Consider the following 14,775-nt stretch of genomic DNA (forward strand, 5'->3'; position numbering starts at 1 on the left):
GATAAGACAAAAATCAATTTTAAGGCAAGTGAAAGGCACTGCATTGGTGGGGGGCTTGAGTGCCTGTGAGTCTGAGGGGTGGGGCTAGAGCAGGGCCAGGCCCCCAGGTCTCTGCCTGCAGGGTGAGGGGAAGAGTATCCTCACTGCCCCAGGGCTGGGCCTTCCCTGGCAGGCCTAAGCACTGGCTTCCCACCCGCAGTCCCATATAGGAGTCTGCAGAAGAAGGGTAACTAGTGTTGGGCTCAGAAAGGAGGGTTGGAGGGCATTCTACTAGGGACTCAAGGGCCATAATCCAAAGCAGGGACTGCAAATAGTTGTAATCCTCAAAAACTTGTTGTCTTTAGGGTTTACAGGAAGAGTAACCTCAACAAAGCATCATTTGATTTTTTCTAAATGTCGAAAATGTCTCATTTTGGGCTATTGAGTTAATGATTTCCATATTCATTGAGAACATATACAATGCCATTTTCTTTGAAATTCCTGAAGATTTGGTTTCTGGCCTACTATATAATTTTTAAGATAGTCCCTGTGTACTTAGAAACCATAGGAAGGTTCTTTAGAGGGAGGTATATAGCTCTCTGTGTATACATTTGATGAAACATATTAAATGTGTTATTTGACTATTATGGGATTGGCTTAGTTTTTCAGCTAGATAAATTTTGAATAATACCAAAACATTTAGTATAATTATTTGTTCATATATATTTTCCCATACTACTGTTACTGTTTTTAAATATTTAGATGCATATTATAAGTATATATATATATATATATGTATAACAACAACATATTAATGAATTCATTAAATATGTATATATTGCTTCCTATGTTCCACAAGCTCTACTAATAGTTACAACGAATTCATTTAATCCTTGCAGCAACCATATGAGTTAGACTATTTTTAGACTTACCAGCCCAACTTTTCTTGCACTCATTATCAGTTGTTTTCATGAGTCATTTCCGGGCCATCATGAAAGAACAAATAAACATCTGGAATCATGATAAATCAGGGAAACTGAAAATATTATTGTATATGGTGGTGCCATATACATTCTACATGTTAGCACCACAGGGGAGTAGTTTGGTTCTCTTACAATCTTCTGTCCAGTCCAGGTATTGGCAGAAAGATGGTACAGTTTCATTAAAACAAGAATTTAAAAGATAAAGCAATTTCTAATGTATTTCAGAAATGTTGTGTAAATGTCCTATATTTTAGCACATTGCAGTGATAGTATTCTATTTATTTGTACTTCTCTAAACCCAAGGAAACACTCTTAAATAGGAATTCGGTGAATAGTCATAATTGGCCAAGGTATCATTTCTTTGTTTTCTCAGACCTTCCGCTTTGTACCCTAACTCACTGCAGAGATGTAGTCTAAGATTATCAGGACAAGCAGAAATTTTAAATGTGTTGAGCAGAAATAAATTTAATTTTCTTCCAGAAATTGTTGGTTTTTGAAAAAAATTATTCTATCGAAACAAAGTGTAATTTTCCTCTTTACAAATAAACAAACACCAAATGCTTTGACTATGATTACATGGGTTAAATGCATTCCAGAAAGTTATATTTAATGACACAAGTCCTTGCTCTATGTGGAAGAATATACTCGTTGGAAACCACTTCTTAGCAAACAAAAGAATTAACTTTGAAAATGCAAACTGTAGTGTGTCACTGAGATTTTGGGAAGATTTGCTTATTTATAAATGCATGAAAAATGTGTTGTCATTATTATGGCTTTTAATTAATTTGTAGGAACAATGGTTTACAGATACTGCACATAGGAAACTAAACAGATATTTGAAGGAAACACTGGGTTAAAATTCAGTTCAACTGTGACCTAATCTCATATTTTTTGGCAAGTGGCTCTATAATTGAAACATTTGTTTTCTTATCCATAAAATTGGGATAATAGTTCAGACCTATTCTGATATATTTTAGTTTTTACAAGTAAAATTTAATATAATAGGTAGAATAATGAAATATACATTTGTGAATACGTGTGTGCGTGCATGAAGATGCGGTCATGAGGTAAACCACTGAAAACATAATTTGTTACTTAAGGTATGTGAGCTGCTGTCAAGACTGTAAGCGTGTAATTATAAAGATATTACTTATATTTGTTATTCTCCCACGCAATAATATTCACGTCTATGGTTTGCGTTGGTAGGGATACACATAGTACCGATTCAGTAACAATTTGTATGATCCCGCAACCCAGTGGTCCTCCTTGGTAAGGAACCTTGAATACCTTGATATTGCTTTCAAATTGAAGAGGAACTTAGGGAAAGGAAAGAATATGGAAGAAGCAACCAATAATTTGTCTCTCAATTTCTTACCCTTGTCACACTCTTGTTATATATTTACATGGCAAGATTAGCATTCTAACAAATTTCATTATGAAAGATTACACTTTTTGTTTAAAATATCTCCCTTTATCATACTCCTTTGTCATTTGCATTCCAAACAATTTCTATTTATTATAAAATTCAAGGTATCCACACTTCCACAATTTCTACCCATCTATCTACTACTATGGGAAGAAGCAAAAAATCCAGGTGGATAGGTCAACACCCAGGTCTTAAAGCAGAAGAGTCAATGCAAGCACCCCTTTATAGCTTAATCATTGAATAGGCTTCCATTCAGTTGTCAGTTTTTACCAACATTAAAAACCACCCAACATGGCTCTTTTTTTTTTTTTTCAGTATCTAGGTAGTTTAATAAGTCCTACTTGCTTCAATGCAGATTCTGTGCCTAATCTCTAGAAAAGACAAAGAAATTCAGAAATGTTGACGCATAGAAGGGAGCTACAACAATATATTGATTGTACAGTCAGTTCTCCTTATTTCTGGTAGGTATGGTCTATAAAGTTGCTGTGAGCACCAAATTAGGGAATACTGAACCATTGCTCCTAGGAAAAATACAAGGTTAGAGTCTGTGAGCCTATTGTCACATTTTTGTCAAGAAATCAATGCATGACTTTGTTTTATATGTGTTTCTGTTTATAGACTTTATTTAACATATGTTGACTCATTAATGTTGAACACCCAGCCAGTTGTATCTTGCCTAACTAAAGTTTATCTGACCGACATCAAATGGCTGAAACTTATCTAGTACACATCAGGCTGTAAGACACATCCCAGTCTTCTTGGGCTTAGGAACGCTAGACAGCGCTTCGATACTACCCTTTGGGGCCATGTTAAACTGCCAAAACAAAAGCACAAAGATGTAAAAAATGTGGCACTGAATAGAGCACAAAAGGAACATCTGTTTACAGTATGAGAGCTGAAACAAGAAGGCAGAACACCACCCTGTAGGACTTCAGCTGGGAACATACCTGTTGGGCAACTCAGATTCTTCCGTGTGTGTCTGTGAATGACTCTAAAATCACAAGCAAGTGTCGATTGGGGGAATTATTGATAAATTCTAGCTAGCAGGTGAATTTGCAAATATGGAATCTGCAAAAACATGAGGTTCGATTGTATCTGGATGGTTAACTGAGATGCTGAGTTTTCCTGAATGAGTATGGAAACTTGTCAGCAGTTAATAGTTGGCTGAATTCATGAAGTTTTCTCAAGTCACCTAAGGAAAGGTGAATCTTAGTTACTTTTCAAGTACTACTTCTGAGCATTCTAGAGATCCTCAAGTGGCTCTTCTAGGGGGTCAGGCTAAATTAGGTAGGAGAGGACAAGGGAGCTCATGTCATAGATTTATCTCTGAAAGAGAATGTGGTTTTGTTGGCGGATGGTGAAGGTGGAGTAGTGGAAGAGAATAACTCATCCAAAGAGGATAGTTACCAAACAGCAAGAGAGAATGGTTAAGTGGATTGCCATAGGACAATTATGACCAATGTACTTGTCCTTCCTTTCTCCCTCTCTCCTTCTCTTCCTTCCTCTCTCCTTCTTCCTCCTTTTCTTCCTCCCTCCCTCTTCTCTTTTCTTGGATGGCTTTTTTGTTTTTTTTTACTGACCATTCTTTTTGTCCACTACAAGGTGGCAATCAGATACCCGCTAGCTTGAAGCAGCGTCTTCTGAGACCCTTGGTTGTTGGTAATTTACAAAATATCACCTCCATTGCGGGATAAATAATTTTCATGGCAGTCACTTCTGCCCACATATATTGCTAAAAATAATCATGTTATGCCAATTAATTAACACAGTAAAAGCCACAGAGCTTGTGGGAAAAATGGGACTGGCTCATAAGACTCAAAACTTTAGTCAGTGACACACTAGAAAAGATAGGAGCCTAATTAAAACAGTAGGACAGTTTTACACACATTAAATGGTTAAGAAATATATATATTTCTTACAATAAAGATGGTAGTTTTCCTGGATCAAAAGCCTTAAATTCTCTTGTGGAAGTGGGCATCCAAAAGGTTGCAGCTTTTGGTACGGTCAAGTGATGGAAGGAAGGTTACCTGAAAGCAGATGGAATGTTGTAATACCACGTATTCATGGATGCACTCTCAACACACAGCCCAGGCAATGAGTTGAGGTAGCTGGTAACAAGTTTGAGGTGTGTGTGTTTTGTGTGCTCTTGCCTGGCTCATTCAGCTAGGGACAGTTTTCTGCATTCATCTGGTGTTTCCTGTGGATGGAATTACATGTAAGCAAATGCAAATATTCTTTATCTTCAAATCCAATGTACCAATATAAAAATCGTGTTGGATGGGGCGTCTGGGTGGCTCAGTCGGTTAAGCAGCCGACTTCAGCTCAGATCACGGTCTCATGGTTCGTAGGTTTGAGCCCTGCATCAGGCTCTGTGCTGACAGCTCAGAGCCTGGAGCCTACTTTGGATTCTATGTCTCTCTCTCCTCTCTCTCTCAAAAATAAAGAAACATTAAAAAATACAAATAAAAATTATGTTGGAAAAATTCAGGTTTGTGTCACAGGTTTTGTCACAGAACTGACTGTACAGCATTAGTAGACTGCCATGTGATTAAATTTTTGTTCAAGCTGAACTTCTAGATTCCCCCAGAAATATTCACCGGTACTTAATGGAGCAGTTGAATCGTGTTTTAGGTCCACCCTTACATCTCCTGAATTTATACTTCAGAGGTTTTGCCATCAGTGCATGTATCCACTCAGTACTCCGCTCTTTTCTTTCTGTTTCTACTCACTGTGGCTTATTATATTCTCAAAACAGCGAAGAAGGAATATGAGACTACACGGCAGGGGAAAGATCAGGTGATCTCCTTAAGTATATGAGGCACTGTTGTCTTCATCTAAGCAATTCACTCAACCTGTATAATTTCACTGCCTTTGCTGGGCGAGGGTTTTTCCTAATACAGCCTCAATGGACTGTGTGGGTCTGGATTTTGGCTGAGGCTCAGCATATTTCATCAACACTGTGATTTCTGTGGATGCATGCCAAGATGACAATATCGAAAACATTAAGAAGCAGAGACACGCTTTCAGTATTAAAGCAAAATGACAAAACTTCCTTCAAAGGAGGAGGAATTAGACTTTTGGAATTAGACTTTTATTTAGATACTTTTTCCTTCCCTTTGACCTAAGTTTACTCACCCCTCCAAGACTCATTGTCCTGCCTCCTCCAATGATTCTTGAGATGCTATTTCCACCTTTCTTGTTTTCACATATCCCACATTATCCATCAGATCTAACTTCATTGCTGCAGTCTCCACATTGCTTCACAACCCTGGACTCTTTGAAATCTGCCTTTCTCTTAATGGTTTGTAGAGGGCACAGAAGGCATACCTGCCTGGAGCAGCACGCCTACCTTAGTGAGAACCTTCCTCTTCATAGTGTCCCTTGATTGAGTACTTTTTTTCCATGAGCTAATTAGGAGGAAATTGTCCTTTAGTTGTTTCGCCTTTAATAATTTGTTCCACTCAGCTGACTTTTTGGTTTCAGGAGTAAAAGATACCTAGCAAAGTTCATTCATTTACTAGACCCTCTTAGTTTTGTAAAGACTCCTAAAAGTCAGCCTTGCCCAACTGCTCGTCAAACTTACACATATTTTTGCTAGTGAAGAGCTTACTATTTGTCGAGGCAGCTCACTTAGCATTTAGAGAACTCTTTAATAAATTTTTTCTGAATATGGCACTGAACTATCTATTAAGAGTATTCAAAATGCCATCTTGTAAGGCCCTCCTGGAATAACACACATTTTTGTCTCCAAGAAAAATTTTAAAATATACTAAGAAAGCCAACTTTCCCCACCAGGGCTGAGTTCATTTTTCTTTGGGCTCATGTTCAGTTCCTTAAACTGATTCTCAGAAAACACAGACATAAATCCTTTCAGTGGTCATTTCTTTGAATTTTGAAGTGTGTCTATTTCTTTTTTTAGACCACAGCATCCAGAATCATACCTGAAGGTTGTTTTGTTTTCATCTTTCACAATAGTTGGTACAATGTTAAGGCAATAAGGAGATGATCGAAATATTGATTATTTGAAGTAGATTTTCTGTATGATGGATTTTAGAATTGCTCTTACAGGAGACTTTTTTGAGAGCAATATTTATAGATGACTTGAGTAAAGAAGCATACAATTTTCAAGAACTTTTCATCCTTTGCTTTTAGGTAACCCTGAAGATTCTGCAAGCTCACAGTCAACTTCCCTTGCAACATCCTTCTCTTTTTATTTGCTTGCAAATGTCTAAAGTGTTAAAATTGCTAAAACCATTAAATGCCTCTTAAAATTTTGTCATTTGATGATATAAACCATGAGAATCTCCCAGTTGGTTTTGCCACATGAGGAGAAGTTACACACAAACACCCCCCTATAGCCCCAGGTCAGATTTCTGGAGTCCTTGACAACCTAGAATATATCTCAGTAGAGAACTAACAGATTCTCACCCAAGTTCATTGTGATGTCTGATGATCTTCGATGTCAAGTAATTTACCCCCTCTCCAACACTCAGAAAACCAAAAATACATTGAAATTTCTTCTGATTGATATTGTATGTTTGTTTTTACACTACATCTTTTATTAGCAAAGGAATAGACATTCTTCAGGCCTGGTCTGCACAGTATTGAAAGGAAGAAACCCCTAAGAAAAATATGTCTGTATATGGATAGAATACCAGTTTCCTCTAGAATGAGAAGAGAAAGTGGGAAACCAGGAACATTGAGGAGAGTGGGAAAGAATATCCAAATTTTTAAGTAGAAAAATGTGGGTAGGTACCATATTTAAGATTACTTAAATCCCTATTCACTCAGGAAATGATTAAGCAAAAAAAAAAATTTTTTTTTTTTTTTTTTTTTTTTTTTTGCCTGAAAGCATGACATAAAATGTATGGTCACTATACAAAAGAGAGAAATTTTCCACAAATTCATTACTACCAGCTATGGAATAAAGTATTTTCTCTTACAAAATCTTACTTGCCTCTCATGAGGGGAACCACCACTAGACATATTACCTGGCTCACTGATAACGTGTGTATGATTGAGTTATGGTGATTCACTGGCTAGATCACCGGCTTTTCACTATCTAGCAGGCTAGTCTAGGCTTATTCACATCATGGTGGTCACAGAAGTCCCAAAGTCAGCAAAAGAGAACAAACTCCAAAGCACAAACACTCTTCAATCTGTGTTGTATCATATTTCCTTTTGTCTCACTGGCCAAATGAGGCAAAGCCAGATGGAGTAGGGGAGACTGACTCTGCTTCCTGGTGGAAGAAAAGAATTTGTAGTGGCTTTTGCGATCTATTGTATCCAATTCAACCTACCACCATTTATTGAAGAGACTTTCCTTTCTCTGTCATTCTTTAGTGTTATTAACCACAAAACAAACATTCTATAAGAATGGGTATCATATCCTCTTTATTTTAAAAATATTTGTAGGTTGTTGTCATGTTCCATTTTTCATTCATTATATTGATTATTTTACTTTCCTCTCTTAATGTCTCACCCATGTCTTATCAATTTTTTTAAGGAGGCTTTATGCCCAGTGTAGAGTCCAACATGGGGCTTGAACTCACAACACTGAGATCAAGGCCTGAGTTGAAATCAAGAGTTGGATGCTAACCATCTGAGACATCCAGATGCCCCTGTCTTATCATTTTTATTAGTCTTTTCTGAGAACCAACTTTTAACAATTATGTATGAATCTGTGGATTGTTTTCTATTGCATCTTATACTTTTTTTGTTTCTCATTTCTTCTACTTTCTTTAGGTTTAACTTGCTAATATTTTTTAATATAATGTTTATACCTATCAGTGTATGCTGTGTTATACTATTGTAATGAACAGCCTCCAAATCTGAGTTGCTTAAAACCATAGAGTTGTATTTCTCATTATTACTTTGTGCCCATCATGAGTCTTTTGATTTTTCTTCAAAAATCATTATTCACACTCTGTGCCTTCAGTAACTGAAGGGTCAGCATATCATAATTGTAAATTCTAACTTTTTCTGAGATATTTAAATTTTTACTGAGATCAGAGCCTCAACCAAAATCTGTGAATGTATAATTGTCAAAAGTCAAATATCAGGAGGGATTCAGGATAAAAAGCTCAGAATTTTCCCTAAATACTCAAAATACTTGTCTTATGATTGGGACATGCCATATATAGCTTGTGCAAGTTTGCTTACTTTTTAGACTTAGTTTTTTTTTTTTTTTTCAACGTTTATTTTTATTTTTGGGACAGAGAGAGACAGAGCATGAACGGGGGAGGGGCAGAGAGAGAGGGAGACACAGAACCGGAAACAGGCTCCAGGCTCTGAGCCATCAGCCCAGAGCCCGACGCGGGGCTCGAACTCCCGGACCGCGAGATCGTGACCTGGCTGAAGTCGGACGCCTAACCGACTGCGCCACCCAGGCGCCCCTAGACTTAGTTTTAAGGAGAATTTTAGATGGCAAGTACCTGGATTTTTGTCTTCTATTTTTTCCTATGTATTATACCAGAGGCCTAACAGTACATTTCTGCTTCCTAGAAAATGTCAGCCATGCTCCATGTCATTTACAAGGGAAGGATTTCAGAAATGGTAACACACAGAGACGACATTTTTCACAACCACTGTGTGAGTCCCTAAGGCAAATTTTCAGAGGACTGTGAGCCCGATAACTCCTCTAGGAGGGGATTCTATTTTCCAGAATCTTAGGTAAAATGCCTGAAGGGGCATGGCCTATGTAAGATGTAATTTGGAGGTTGTAAATTAGTTTTAGCAAAGCGTGTAGGGTTGCTGAATCCAGTACTCTCCACATGTTGCAAAATTAATGCTTTGGGTTTTTTTTTTAAGCTTGGATAAAGCTGGGTACACATTGGGTTTTCTTCCATGCAGGATATTGTCATAACAATTACTTTCTGTTCCGACTTGTCTGGAGGGAGAAATTGAAGCTGAGGGGTGTGCCCCAGGCCATTAGGCAGTTTAGAGTCCTTGCTGGGCACAAGATTCATCTCTTGGCTTGTATACTTTATATGAACTACTTACTTAGAATTTCTTCCTAAGTGTGCCTGTCTAGATAAAATATCTCAAGACTTGAGATATGTCTATATATCTATATCTATATCTATATCTATATCTATATCTATATATGTATATCTACCTATATCACCTATATATATGTCTATCTATATCTACATCTTATTTATCTATATCTGAGATGTATATGATACATATATCATACTAAAGCCATCTTGGGTATGTATACCCAAGATGGCTTTAATATGCCCCTCAGGTTTACTAAACTTCAGATACTCTCCTTCTTGACTATAGGCCACTGATCTTCCTTCCCTTCTTTAAAAAAGTTTTTGTTTAAATTCCAGTGAATTAACATACAGTGCAATATTAGTTTCAGTGTACAATATAGTGATTCAACACTTTCATATGTCATCCAATGCTCATCACAGCAAGTGCTCTCCTTAATCCCCATCCTCTATTTCACCCATCCCCCCTTTCATCTGTTAATCATCAGTTTGCTCTCTATAGTTAAAAGTCTGTTTGTTTGCCTCTCTCTTTTTCTCCCCCTTTGCTTATTTGTCTTTTTTCCTTAAGTTCCACATGAGTGAAATCATATGGCATTTATCTTTCTTGGACTGACTTATTTTGCTTAGCATAACATTCCCCAGTTCCATCTACGTCATTACAAATGGCACTATTTCATTCTTTTTTATGGCTGACTAGTATTCCATTATATGTATATACCACATTCTTTATCCATTCATCAGTGGATGGACACTTAGGCTCTTTCCATAGTTTGGTTATTATAGATAATGTTTCTATAAACATCAAGGTGCATGTATTCCTTTGATGCAGTATTTTTGTATTCTTTGGGTAAATACCTAGTAGTACAATTGCTGGGTCATGGGTTAGTTCTATTTTTAACTTTTTAAGGAACCTCCATACTGTCAAAGTGGCTGCACCAGTTTGCATTCCTACCAACAATGTACAGGGGTCCTTTTCCTCCGCATCCTCGCCAGAACCTGTTGTTTCTTGTGTTATTGATTCTAGCCATTCTGACAGGTGTGAGGTGATATCTCATTGGAGTTTCGATTTGTATTTCCCTGATGATGAGTGATCTTGAGCATCTTTCCACGTGTCTGCTGGCTATGGCTATGTGTATGTCTTCTTTAGAAAAAAATTCTATTAATGTTTTCTTTCCATTTTAAAATTGGATTATTTGTTTTTTGTGTGCTGAATTGTATAAATTCTTTATATACTTTAGATACTAACCCTTTGTTAGATATGTCATTTGCAAATACCTTCTCCCATTTGGTCAGTTGCCTTTTAGTTTTGTTGCTTGTTTCCATTGCTGTGCAGAAGCTTTTTATTTTGATGAAGTCCCAATAGTTTATTTTTGCTTTTATTTCCCTTGCCTCAGGAGACATATCTAGAAGGAAGTTGCCATGGCCAATGTCAAAGAGGTTACTGCCTGTGTTCTCTTCTAGGATTTTTAAGATTTCAGGTCTCACATTAGGTCTTTAATCCATTTTGAATTTATTTTTGCGTTTGGTGTAAAAAAGTGGTCCATTTTCATTCTTTTGCATGTCGATGTCCAGTTTTCCCAACACAATTGGTTGAAGAGACTGTTTTTTTTCCCAGTGGATGTTCTCTCCTGCTTTGTCGAGGATGAAGTGACTATATACTTATGGGTTTGACCTTCCTTCTTAAAATATTTACTTTAGAAAACTTTCAGTTATAAATTCTTTCTCTGCTCCTTTGAGATATAAAACTTCTCCCAGACTCTTTCCAGTTTTGCAACCCAGGAATGGCTTCCTTATGGTCTTGGGAGCCATCCCTTTGAGATGTAATCATCAAGAAAGGCATTTTTCCCATCTCCCAGTCTCTGTGAGAGGGTAGGAGTCTAATTTCTATAAGCAACAATTAGGAAACGCAGATGGCCTAATCACATTAATCATCCTTCCCCCTAACATCCTGTAGTATTTTCCATAGCCCACCCTGGTGTTTAAAAACACTCCAACCTTTTGTGTCAGGGAGTTAAATTCAGTCTCTTTTCCCTATTGCAATAGTCTTAAATAAAGTCTCTCTTTCCTGTTTACTATTACATTTTTTCACTGACATACCGCATTACTATTTTGTATCGATGAATGTCTTCTGAGGAGCTATAATAGAAAATCACCAGCCCTTTTGTTGCTTGGTCATAGAGATATTTGTTAGAGGAAACATGTGGGGTGTGTGTGTGTGTGTGTGTGTGTGTGTGTGTGCAGATTCCTTTAGTTCTGGGTAGAAAGTCGTCATTTTTAAATTTGTCCCACAATTATCCTGTCTGATATGCACCATCTTACTCTCATTGGGAATGGAGCCAGGGCTTGGATTTGAGTGGATTTTTGTTGTGCTTTGCAAAATCACTCAAGTGAATTGTTGCCAGATTGTGTTTGTATAAGGTAGGCTAGAGGCCTATCTTATTGATTATTAGATTTAATTCAAAGTGTACCCTAGATGTTCATAAGTTTTTTTCAGCCAGTGAGTAGTAGGAAAATCCTATACAGTATCTCACTTGTCAAATCGTAGACTCAAAGGTTGGACAAAGCATCCAGCATCATATTTTACTACATATGCATTTTGCAACCAATTCAATCTACATTTCCAAACTTATTTTCTATATCTTTTAGCCAAAGCAAGGCTCTCTGCCTGCTTATAAAAATCTTTGCTGATGTTGGCTCACATCATTTCTAGTAAACTTAGGGAGTTTATGCTACTTCTCATTCATTTAGTTTACATACTTGTGATGAAAATACTTTTACATTTGGGTAAATCATATGGTTGGTTAATGAGCTTTAATAATTATTTATATTAGGACTGCTCTATACCTGTGGAAGCTTGACTTCAAGATGGTCACTAGCAATTTCTTCCCTCTCTGGATGCATATAACCCTATGAAGAGGTCAAGTCTATTGCTTTTTTTCCCTTGAGTCTGTACTGAATGGAGTGACTAGTGTAGCCAACAAGATACGAGAAAGTGACATCCTTCAATTCCTAAGGTTAGGTCATAAAAATCGTTGTGAATTACCTGGGTTCCCCTTGGACTATTTGCCCTGGGAAAGCTTACTCTGGGGGTAGTAGCAGCCAGTGCCGTATAAGGGCCTGTTCATGCTGTGAGATGTCCAAGTTACATGGAAGGGCCAGGTATGTTGAAATACCAATGAGAGAGAGAGAGAGAGAGAGAGAGAGAGAGAGAGAGAGAGAGAGAAGAGGCCAAAGGCAATGAGATGCCAAACATGTGAGTGAAGAGACTAATTATAAATGGATTCCCCAGCCCCAGTCTCTGCATGGGATGTCAAGTTGGCTAGAGATAAACTGTTTGGGTAAGCCCTTCCCAAATTTATAACTTTCCAGCTCTTTAGAAGAATAAAGTAGATATTTTAAGTATCTGGGTCTTGGAGTAGTTTGTTATGTAGCAATAGATAACTGGGACAATATCCATGTTTCAATTTTAGATTTTAGAGCACAAGTGTCACTGCCATCTCTCCTGATTCAAAGCTTTCTACTCTTTTCCCTCCAATCAACTCTGCTTGAAGTTTCTCCAAGGGAGGTCAGTACCAAAAGTTTGGTGCAAGTATTTAAAAAAATTTTTTTTTCAACGTTTATTTATTTTTTTTTGGGACAGAGAGAGACAGAGCATGAACGGGGGAGGGGCAGAGAGAGAGGGAGACACAGAATCGGAAACAGGCTCCAGGCTCTGAGCCATCAGCCCAGAGCCCGACGCGGGGCTCGAACTCCCGGACCGCGAGATCGTGACCTGGCTGAAGTCGGACGCTTAACCGACTGCGCCACCCAGGCGCCCCTGGTGCAAGTATTTTAATAAAGTGAATTCCTCTCTTTCTATATCTCATTTGTAAAGGAATTTTGCAGATATATATATATAGAGAGAGAGCCTAAACATGCTTAGGAAAGTTAGATTTTTGTTACAGCACTTAATAATATTAGATAATTGCCTATGAGAAATGAGTGCAAACTTATATGCCATGTAGAATGTATTCAGGATTGCAATCCCCTAAAATTTTATATATTTGAGAAGAAGGTTTTGGGGACTGGCAGACTTCAGTTTAAATCTTAACCCTCCCAGTTATCTAGAGAAACTTACTTAAAATCACTTGAAAAAAATCACGTCTTCATCTTTAAAATGAAAATAATAGTACTTTGGAGTATTGTAAAATAATACATCGAGCACCCAATAGATGTTCAACAAATGCCATTCTCCTCCCCTCATTTTATCCTTCTGCTCCAGCTATTCATCTCTCTCTCTCTCTCTTTTTTAGTTTAAATAACACTGTCATTATTAATTTGTAGATAACTTTCTGCCTTAGAGTGTACACTCCAGGGTACAAGGCTATGTATCCCTGCATGTCTAGATAGCCCACACCTTGGCATACAAAAGATACTTGAAAAATATTCATAGAATAAAACTATAAAACACTTCCCTTGTATTGTCTTCCCTTGAAAGGCTTAATTTCTACTGCTCTCTATTTTTTTCTAAAATTTAATAAAACAACAACTTTACCACCTGTTTCATTCTTTTGGCCATCATAAGTTAGACTTTTTGTGTTTTTTTTTAATATTAATTTACCATGGGTAATTTGGGTTTTCTCTTATAAAATCCCATAAAGTTAGTTGTAAAGTCCTTTTCTTTTCTTTTTCTTCTTCTTTTTTTGTTTATTTATTTATCTTGACAGAGAGAGAGAGAGAGAGAGTGAGAGCGAGAGCAAGCATGGGCTTGAGCACGCAAGTGGGGAAGGGGCAGAGAGAGGAGAGAGAGAGAATCCCAAGCAGGCTCTGTACTGTCAGCGTGGAGCCTGATGTGGGTCTCAAACCCACGAACTGTGAGATCATGACCTGAGCTGAAATCAAGTGCCAGATGCTTAAATGACTGAGCCACCCAGGTGCCGCATTGTAAAATTTTTCTATGAAATGTTTAGGTATGTGATTTTACTAGTCCAACCTTGCCTTAAAACATTGCCATGCCCATATATTTTGAATGGATACAAAGAGAAAGGGTACAAGAGGAAAATAAAAGGTCATGGACATTCAAGTTTCACGGTTTAAAATAATCATGTTCTCTCCTATTGGTTAGGAACTTATAGTCTTAACATTAGAAAATATTAGGTGTCTTTAGTTTGGAGTGGTTCAGTCTCATCCATAGCAATTTAAAATGATAACTTCATTGCATTATGATTAAAGAATGGGCCAGGGTATTCTAATAGGAGATCAGTCTTGGAAAACTATCTGAAAAGTGACTGCTTTTTAATTGGACTTGTTTACAGTCACAATCCATCTTTTAAACTATTTTAGGATTCGAGAAAGTGAGAACAACTTGAACTCAAGAAACTCATTTAGCCATGAAAAAAAAAATAGTTGT

The sequence above is a fragment of the Leopardus geoffroyi genome, chromosome B2 (assembly GCF_018350155.1).
Source record: "Leopardus geoffroyi isolate Oge1 chromosome B2, O.geoffroyi_Oge1_pat1.0, whole genome shotgun sequence".
Lineage (NCBI taxonomy): Eukaryota > Metazoa > Chordata > Mammalia > Carnivora > Felidae > Leopardus > Leopardus geoffroyi.